Source organism: Natrix helvetica (genome assembly GCF_964273705.1).
Source record: "Natrix helvetica genome assembly, chromosome: 5".
NCBI lineage: Eukaryota > Metazoa > Chordata > Lepidosauria > Squamata > Natricidae > Natrix > Natrix helvetica.
This window is the reverse complement of record NC_138551.1, coordinates 51824612-51835314: the sequence shown is the minus strand read 5'-3', so window position 1 is coordinate 51835314 and position 10703 is coordinate 51824612. Positions and strand designations below refer to the sequence as shown.

At 40.1% G+C, this 10703-nt stretch overlaps 1 long non-coding RNA gene across 1 annotated transcript; it reads left to right on the top strand.

Moving 5' to 3' along the window:
* Positions 1 to 1049: 1049 nt before the first annotated feature.
* Positions 1050 to 7887, top strand: LOC309392856. The gene is made up of 3 exons (XR_014175506.1): positions 1050 to 1179; positions 2224 to 2352; positions 7376 to 7887. It is a non-coding gene; the product is annotated as an uncharacterized lncRNA (long non-coding RNA).
* Positions 7888 to 10703: the final 2816 nt, after the last annotated feature.

The window sequence follows — 10703 nt, the reverse complement described above, 5'->3', positions numbered from 1 at the left end:
TGTAGAAAAATATTTTTGTTGCAATTTGTCAAAGGAAAAGAAATGTTGCTATGTACAAGTGTCCTTGATAATTCTTTGTAGGAATACATCCCTACGACCTATTCGCTCGCACAGAGAGGGACTTCTCCAGGTGCCGTCCACTAGACAATGTCATGGGGCGGCGCCTAGGAGCAGAGCCTTCTCTGTGGCGGGCCCAGCCCTGTGGAATGACCTCCCCCCGGATATTAGGACCACTACAGACCTCCGCTCCTTCCGTGTTAAGCTCAAGACCCACCTTTTTCAAATATCTGGCCTGGCCCAACCATAACTTCGTTACGCTCCTGAGGGGTTTTTAATTCAGCAATTTTATTTAGGGGATTTTAAACTGTGTTTTAACTGTGTTTTTAGCTGTGTTTATTGTCTTTCACTTGCAGGTCTACTCTCCTCCATGCACAAATGTAATTGTCCTTGTTTTTTCGTATGTATGTGTGTCCTATGTGTATTTTATCTTTTTGACTGTACGCCGCCCCGAGTCCTTCGGGAGAGGGTTGCGGCTAATCAAATAAAATTTGATTGATTGATTGATTGATACATAATAGTGGGGGAAGTGGATAAAAAAGATTATACTTTTCTGTTTAAAAGAGGTTTAAAGCATCTGCTAAGGTAAAAATGGAAAGATGGAACAAGGGACAGCATGACGTCTTCAAATATCTATCAAGAAACACAGAGGAGAACTACTACCAGGTGGATAGTAACATTTGCATCAAGAAACACATATTTCAGCCAAGAAATCTGAGAGCTGCCATCTTAGTCCATCTGATAAACAAACCACAACATGGAAAAGTTGTACCTTCTATCCAAGATGCTTCTGCTAAGAAACATACAGATTTGGTACAAAAATTAGGCTGCTTGATATGGACCAGAGGGATATTATTTCAGATGTACATTCAACTGTGGCAACTTAGTAGATGACTTTAAGTTAACATATCTGCTTTATACCTTTAAGCTGCTCCTGCCCTGTGCTAATGTTTGCTTAACACCAAACTGGTTTAATGGGGGGGGGGGGAGGAAACCTGTCCTAAGAAACTTCAGTCCAGTCAATAGACTTTCGCAGCCCTTCACTGAACAATTCCCCTCTTTCTGTGCCTTTCCAATTTACTTTTTTACAAAAGTAATTGGCAATCCCTTTCTTTTATATAGGTAAGTGTTACTGGACAGGTGTTTGTGTGTGTGTGTGAGTGAGAGAGAGGGGGGGAGAGAGAGCATATACATGAGAGAGTTAAAGAATCAAAATATACAGATACAAAGGCACAACAACCAGCGTTCAAGCCTAGGCAGGGGGTTGGACCAGAAGACCCCCAAGGTCTCTTCCAACTCTGCTATTGTATTGTATTGTATTAAATAAAGCATGCTTTGTTGCATTTTCCTAGTTTGGCTGAATAAGATCTACTGCGGCTATTGGAAATGCATAATCATTGTAGTACTTACCTGACATGTAGGATGTCATTGGTATGAAACCCGGTAAAGGTTTCTTTTTCCTTTTTTAATGTTTTCCCCACTGATCTGTCTTATGTTTGTACAGGGATTTTTTAAAAAGTTTTATTGATGCACTGTTCAAGACATTTCAAGCAGAAGGGTTTTACAGAATGAAACTTGAAAACTGGGAAATGATGAAACAGCAACAGATGAATTTATTTAAAGCAAAAAACCAACACGGTGGGCCAGGAAAAGAAAATTAATATTTTTACTAGCTTTCAGACCAATGATGTCCTAGATGTTAGGCAAATAAGAGTACATTCCTGCTTCTAAATAGTAGTCACAGTGCAGGCAAGCTAGAAGTAATACTATCAGACATCACAACTTTTGTGTCGGAGCAGAAAAATACAGATAGGGATTACATTTGTGGTGGACCAAAAGTGAATAGAAGACAATGACATCCATTTCTATGTTCCAGAAATGGTTGTTGCTCCATACTTGCAATGGGGAATCTGACAATGTGGGCATGACCATTATCTTTCATCCCAACCTATTTCGAAGTATGGTTGTTGTAAGGATTAACCTGCAGGAAGGACTCCTACATAAGGCACTTTGAAGCATAGATGAAAGTTGGCATAGAAATCTAATAAGTAACAGTTAGCCCAGATATATCAATGGGCATGCAAATAATGTTTGTTTATCTATATTACCGGAATGTAAAGGAAAGGAAAATGCAGGTAAATTATTCATTCTGTCTTTGTCTCTAAGGGCATGCAACAATAAGCCACTGAGCCATGATGGCACAGTGATTAGAATGTATTGCAGGCTAATTCAACTCACTGCTAGGAATTTGATCCTTACCAGCTCAAGTTTGACTTAGCCTTCCATCCTTCCAAGGTCAGTAAAATGAGGACCCAGATTGTTGGCAATATGCTGACTCTGTAAACTGCTTAGAGAGGGCTGTCAAGCACTATGAAGTGGTATATAAGTCTAAGTGCTATTGCTATAAGCACTACCATTTAAAAATGAGGTGAAACTGCTGTTTTGCAGTCAGGGGCAATGTATATTAGATAACAACCAGTTCTCAAGCACAAAAGGGGTGGGGCAAACAGCACTGGGAGACAATGCCAACAGAACCAGTGCACTCAGAGATGGGAAGGGGTCAACTTAACTCTTTGGTCTTAGTCCCTTCACTTTTAGGCTGTCCTCATCAGGGGTCTTCAGCAGAGGTGGGTTGCTCCGGGTTTGTCCTGGATCGGGTGAACCGGTAGTAGTGGTGGTGTGAGGCTCTGCCCATGCGTTGCATGCATGAGCGCACCCGAACCGGTGGTAAAAAAAAATTGGCAACCCACCACTGGTCTTCAGTGGAGCTATTGTACTGCCCCTTGTCTTTCTATGTATGCTGCCAAGCAGGATGGTCCCGATCCTTTGAGTCTCTGCTTTCTGTTCATCAATGGAATTACTCAACTATTGCCTTCCAAGTTTCAGAATTGCTCCTCTCCAAATGTTACAAAAATATAACAGCTGGTTACATTACTGCATAAATAATAGTCCTGCATGCAATAGTCCAATGTTTCACAATCTTTGCAATTTTAAGATGCAGAAAGCCCTAGACATGTCCATAATGGAGCCTATGGCTGTATGTTATAATGGTCATAAAATGGGTTAGTCATGTGACCAATATCATTTTACAGTCTTTTTAACAACTGTCCTTAAATGAATGATGCGGTTGTTAAGAGAACCTTATAGTAGTTACAGTATATGAACCAATGGTTCGCTATGGGTGCAGTTATATTGAAAACCAGGAATAAATGCCAGGTTTTCGGAAAACCATCATAAAATGGGACCATGTAACTATGGGATGTTGTAAGCAGCTGTAACTACGCCTGTATTATTGAATGACCTGACCGTTGGCACTTCGAATCCAGATCATAAGTTCCCTTTTTCAGGTCATTTGTAACTTAAAACAGTCACTAAGTGACTACTTGTAAGTCAAGGACTATCTGTATGTGGTCTTCATTAAGTCCATATATCTTAAAAGTTGGCAAAGTTGAGAGATATTGCTATAGTCTATCTCAATTTTAATTTACTGGGGAAAACTATATTTTTTATTCTTTTCAAAGAAACAGAAATTTGGGAGGAATTATGTCCATTGCCAATTGGCAAACCAACACTTCGAAAACACTAACAGAATAGGAGAGGGAAGCCAAGAAAAGAAAAAGATCAAGTTTGAAAATGAACCAGATCACACCAGATGCTGTAAACAAATGCAGGAAAAAAAAATCCCCCCCACCCACATTCCTAGAAACAGCTGGCCAGTGGCTTCAATTTCTGGTCCCTAATCTGTTCTAAAGCTTCCTTCATTCTATCTTCCAGTAATGCCCCTATTAAGCTGAGATGTCTCTCTTTTCTACTTCTATCCTTTTTCAGGGCTGGCACAAGAATTTTGCTGCCTAGGGACAGAGCCTCTAATGATATCCACCATCTACCCCAATTAAGTACATAGAAACAAAGACAGCCAGGTATTTTGGTGTATCATGTGAAAATTCCACAATCACTGATCTCCTTACAGGCAGTAAAGGTCTGGAGCAGCAAATTAAATAACTAGCAATTTGCTATTCTTTCATAACTTCCAAACTTGCTGCCTGAGGCGGCTATTTCACTTTCTCTGTTTGGTAAGTCCATCCTTGCCCCATTTTCCAAATATATATTACATTACATACATACATACATACATACATACATACATACATACATACATACAATAAACAGGTGTACTATTTAATGAATGCGTTCTGAAGAATACAACTTTTTTATTCTGTTTCAATCATCTTTGAAGGGTAGTGTTAATATCTGTACCCTTTAACTATGGTACATCTTCTTCCAAAGTTTATAAAAGTATATTATTTCATTGCTGTAACTGATCAGAATTTCAGCATATTAATCATAGCTTTTATTCTTGCAAGTGGTTTAAAATGGCAGAATTGTTTTCTAAAGTAAAAATTATCTTCTTAATCTCAATTTATCAAACCCAAAAGCGGATAAATTTAAATTTTGAAGTTTATGATAGTTGGGCCCCGTTCCTACATATTTGAGTGCACAGTATATGGACAGTAAGTATTATTTTCTACCCACAGGACAAATTATCAGCAGTGAGAAATTATATACATATAGTTGTTAGATGTACATCAATTGCTATTTTTTTAAAAAAAAAACACCTCAAACTATCACAGAATTTGACCAATGGATCATGATTTTAATTACGTTTTCTTAAATTTATTTAATTTATCTAGAATCTATTGTCAGTACTGTTTATATTTTGTTCCACAATCTTCTTTTGCAATTTGAATCCATTACCTTTTGGAAATTCCACATTTCACAACGATGGTATTAATCAACTTTGGCCACAGTTCTGTTTGGCACGACAAACAAAGCTTGCACAATATTATCTTCGACTGTGATGCATTTGGACTAGTTTCCCCGTCCTTCCCAAATTTCCCTCCCTCCCCATTTACTTTCAGAGCTTGTTATATCTCAGCCAACTTTGCTGCTTTTCATCCACATGTCATAATTACTTTTAATTTACTATTTAAATAGTTTTCTCCCTTGTCATTTCTTACATCAATATTACCTCTTAAAAAGAGAAATATAGGGCAGGCAACAATGCATTGGTGCAGTAGTAGATGTTCCATTCTGCATTTTTAATACTTATTCTGCATTAATTAATTGGGGGGAAAACTTGCACTGATTATCATCAAGCAAAATCTTGAGCTCCTCAATGATATTGTCATTGGGATTGGGGGAATATGAAAATGTAAATGGCTGTTGTGAATGTACCATTTTGCTTTGTTCTTAGATGTGCATCTTAGATGTGATCTTGTGCTGACATTGGCAGCAAATAAATTCAATAGATTAGATAGAAGATAGATAGATAGATGATAGATAGATAGATAGATAGAATTGAGAGAGAGAGAGAGAGAGAGAGAGAGAGAGAGAGAGAGAGAGAGAGAGAGAGAGAGAGAGAGAGAGAGAGAGAGAGAGAAGGAAGATCATGGGTGTCAAACTCACAAGTATTGGGACTTTTTTTCCCTTTGCTAAACTGGACATGGGTGTGGCCAGCGTGTGAGCCATCCAACCTGCAGATCAGGAATTTGGCAGTCCGATAGATAGATAGATAGATAGATAGATAGATGGATGGATGGATGGATGGATGGATGGATGGATGGATGGATGGATGGATGGGCGGGCGGGCGGGCAGGCAGGCAGGCAGCGGGTGGGTGGGTGGATGGATGGATGGATGGATGGATGGATGGATAGGCAGGCAGGCAGGCAGGCAGGCAGGCAGGCAGGCAGGCAGCAGTAGGTAGGTAAGTAGGTAGGTAGGTAGGTAGAGGGGGAGGGAGAGAGGGAGGGAGGGAGGGAGGGAGGGAGAGGGAGGGAGGGAGGGAGGGAGGGAGGGAGGGAGGAGAGAGAGAGAGAGAGAGAGAGAGAGAGAGAGAGAGAGAGAGAGAGAGAGAGAGAGAGAGAGAGAAATGCTGTGCTGTTTCGCCCAGTCTGGCCTTTGCTATGGTATAATATACCAAGCATCAATTATAACTGTAAAAACTATTTAGACTCAGAGATACAATGGCGTAATAGAGCCTTCTCTACTTTTGACATTTGGACACCAGGTGAACATGCCTCAGCTGTAGGGAATAACAAATGCCCAATCACTGCAAACAGCTGCAGTTGGTTTGAAGACGGAATCATGCAAAGTCATAGCCAGAAGAGCTTTGAGAGACTGTAGCACAGGGTTTGCTTTCTGAGTCAATCAAATCAGTCACCTGTCCATGATAATTATATTGGTTAGCAATTAGACCTTTGTCTGGAGCCATGCAGTTTTATAAGTCCCACTATAAATAATATTTTTTAAGCTCTCAATTTTGTGTGTGTGCTTTTTTAATGTCCTATTATAGAATGCAAATTAGTTTTTAAAAAAGAAATATATATATAAGGATGCTTTCTCTGGCCATATTTCTGTTAAGATCATTCAACCAGGGAGCATACATTGGCAGCAGGAACAGCTAAATCTAGCCGCAAGCAAAGCCACTGCTCTCTTAATCTCTTAGATATGCCAAATTACAGATGCAAAAATCCAGACAGCCACCAGGTTTGGGTTAGGTTTGGGCAGGACTGGATTCTGTGTTGCCATACAGTACAACAGTTTTCCCAGACAGACCTACTAGTAGTCTTCTGCCCCCTTTTCCCATCTGTTTCCTTCACACTTTGTAGGCTTAGAGACAGAAATATATTTTTGTCAGAGATCAGAAATGAAAATGTATAGTGGATATTTTCTTTCCTGTTTACCATTTGGACTATTTCTCTTTCTTGTTATTATATTTTTGTAAATATTCATGAATTATATTGTTTTGATACAATGGTGTTTGTACAGAAATAGTTAAAATTGTGGTCATTCTATTGTTTAGATAACCTAAACTATTAGACTTAAAAAGAAAGGTTGCCACAAAGAAGAGGGAGTCAAACTATTCTCCAAGGCACCTGAGGGTAGAACAAGAAGCAATGGGTGGAAACTAATCAAGGAGAAAAGCAACCTAGAACTGAGGAGAAATTTCCTGACAGTGAGAACAATTAATCAGTGGAACAGCTTGCCTCCAGAAGTTGTGAATGCCCCAACACTGGAAGTCTTTAAGAAGATGTTGGATAGCTATTTGTCTGGAACGGTATAGGGTTTCCTGCCTAGGCAGGGGGTTGGACTAGAAGACCTCCAAGGTCCCTTCCAACTCTACTATTGTATTGTATTATTGTATTGTATTCTCTGTCAGTATTAATTACAATTTAGGATATGAGCATAACATTATTTGACTTTTTCATACAAAATTGAGTGCCTAACATTTGTTTTGTTACTTTTCTCTTCTCCCAGGATGTCCCCACTCTGATGAAATTAAGCTGGAACCTTCAGAGATCCAACTCTACTTACTCAAACCTAGGTTTTAAAAGAAAAGGAAGCTATCTACCTACATTGCAACATAATTTTATGGATCGTTGCTCAAAATGAGCCCTGTTAATTTCAATAGGATTTATGTTCTAGCAAGAATTCCTAGAATATCTGAACAAAAGTAATGCTTACCAGTTTCAGTGAAACCAAGAGAAAATATAATATTGTATACAGGATGAATATTAAAAATTCAATATTAATTTCCAGTTAAATTATATCACAGTAAAGAGGACAAAAACGAACTAATGAACATACAGTATATTCAGACAGTATTTCCTGCTGGAAGTTGGACAATTTTTTTCCTTGCTTCAATTCCAGTGAATTTGTTTTTAACAATTCAGACTGCCTTTATTCTTTTTAAAAATTGTTTTCTTAAAGTTGCTGTTTGTACTCTGCTGAAATTTGATTTTATAATAAAAACAGGCAATACATTTTAATTAAATGCACATGATAATGATAGTTTAAACTTTATATGCGTTTTCCATTATTCTTTAAGGCTGGGATATGCTTCCAGATAATTCATGCTGAAGTACTTAATAAAACCAACAGCTGTATTGAAGTAACCATGATATCTCAGCTGGGGTGATTTGCAGCAGAGAAGTCAGAAGGAGTGGGGGAAGACAAGAGTCCTATTTTACATAGCATAGACCTGAAACGATTTTTGAGATTCGGGTCTCAAAAAAACATGGAGAGGGCCAGCTTGAACTCCGTGAGGAGTCTGTTCTAAAGTACCTCCACTACCATAGAAAAGCATCACATTCTAGTCTTATCCCCCCAAATCTCTTGAAAATACAGGAGTGCAACTATTAACATATCTTATTCTAGTTGTTCTAATGAGTTTGATCTTCTACTTGTGAGAGCAAAGGAGGCAATCCTGTTGGTATTCCGGTGCCAAGTGATCAGGGACTTTATAGGTTAATACCAGTATTTCAGATAGTATCCAGAAACAAATTGGTAATCAAGTCTGCAGAACTGATTTTACATGCTGCCAGTGATGAGTGCCAATACCATGCCGGCTACCATGTTCTGAAACCAGTTATGGTTTTCTGACTAGTCTTTAAGACCCATGTAAAGCATATTGCTGTGGTGAAGCTGGATGGTAACGAGGACATGAGTTACTCTATCCAGGTCTTTTTGCCCAGGTACAGCCATAATGGTGCACAAACTAGCTGGTTATAGATCCCTCTGACTATGGTTTCCATCTGCTAGTCAAGCAGGAGCTGTGACTCCAAAGGACCTCCCAAATTGCAGACCTGCTCCTTTATAGATCATGCCTATCAGTCAATCAATCAGAAAAATCTGGAAGGGACCTTGGACGTCTTCTAGTCCAACCCCCTGCTCAAGCAGAAAGCCCTGTACCATTTCTGACAAGTGACTGTCCAGTCTCTTCTTAAAAACCTCCAGTGATGAAGCACCCACAAACAACCTGCCATTCCCATATCTTTCACCCGTTATCATCCACTTGTTTTTAATATCTTTTTCTTCCTCAAGGCTGCCCACCCCTCAACAAAACGAAGTTGAATCCTCCTGAGATTCCACTCTGATGATCTGGAGCCCAAGTTTTAAAATAAAAGGGAAGCTACCATATTTTTTGGAAAGATGCACCTTTCCCCCCAAAAAAGAGGGTGAAAATTTGGGTACATCTTGTACACCAAATGTAGCCATGTCCACCCATTGGCCTCCGCTTCCCAGCAATTTATCTCCTTGCAGCAAACAGGAAAATGGGGCTTGCGGAGGCGGCAATAGGCTATGGCAGTGATGGCAAATCTTTTTTGGCTGCATGCCAAAAGCGGGGGGAGCACAGGGGGGGGTGTCGTGCACCAGTGTGCCACACCCATAATGCTATGCACATGACACACACACCGTGTGCACATGAGTGCGACCAGCGACACCCCCCAAACTTTTACCGTGGTTTTTTCACCCTCCCCAGAATTTTAGAAATGGTAACTTCCGGTTTGTCCTTAGGGCCGATTTTCGACCTCCGAAGCCTTCAGGGGGCTTCCCTGAAGGCTGTAGAGGGCAAAAACCAGCCCTTCGGACAAACCAGAAGTCACCATTCCCGAACTTCCGGGTTCTCTGTAACTCTATTTTTCGCCCTCAGGAGCCTTCAGGGGCCTTCAGGAGGCTTCCCTGAAGGCTCCAGAGGGAGAAAACCAGCACTACGAGCAAATCGGAAGTGACTTCGGGTTTGTCCATAGAGCTGTTTTTCGCCCTCCGGCATCTTCAGGGAAGCCTCCTGAAGGCTCCGGAGGGCGAAAACTGGTCATATGAGCAAACCAGAAATCTGTTCCTGAACTTCCGGTTTGCCTATAGGGCCGGTTTTTTGCATTTCAAAAAATGGCCTCAAAAGAAGGCCGAAGTCAGCTGGCCACCCACACATGCGCACTGGCCAGCTGACAGGGCAACACCTCATGTTGACTAATGGCTCCGCGTGCCACCCGTGACACGTATGCCATAGGTTCGCCAACACGGGGCTATGGCAATCCCTTCAGCCTGAAACAGGTGATCATTGGGATGCCTAGCCTGAAATTGAAAATGAAACTTGCTGTTTGCTGCATGAGGCAAATTGCTGGGAGGCAGAGGCAGATTTTTTATATTTCTTCTAATCAAGCTAAACTGAAACAGGATGTTTGCTGCAAAGAGGTAAGTCAATAACTATAGATGCCTATAGAATGTTCAAATTATTAGACTTATTTTTTAAAGAGTGCTTTATTATTGTTCTAGACAACCTAACAAAATGAAGAAGCTTTTTAAAATAAATGCTTGATCTGAAGAGATCCAGTCCTTTGTATCTTCTTTTAAATAGCAGAGAATAACTTATACTTCCAGAAAGCCACATCAATTTTAAGAGCATCTATATAAGTATAGTCTGAAATGTAACACCACAAACTGTGTACATTGTCTGTACTGTTTGCTGTTTGCTGCAAGGAGGCAAATTGCTGGGAGGCAGAGGCAGACTTTCCCCCCCTTGTTTTCCTCCCCAAAAGCTATGTGCGTCTTATACTTCGGAGCATCCTATACTCCAAAAAATATGGTAACTATCTACATTACAGCATATGTCTTTCAGCATTTTCAAATTATATGGCTGCTTCTATGTCAGAATCTTTCCACTTTTCCAATATCAAGGAATCACAAGAAAAAATCGATAAAGAACTTGGAGTATTCCAGATGTTGATGAGCCACAGTTATCAACAACCCTCCTAACATGGCCAATGTTAGCAACGCATGAAAAGTCTTACATTTTCTATCCTTC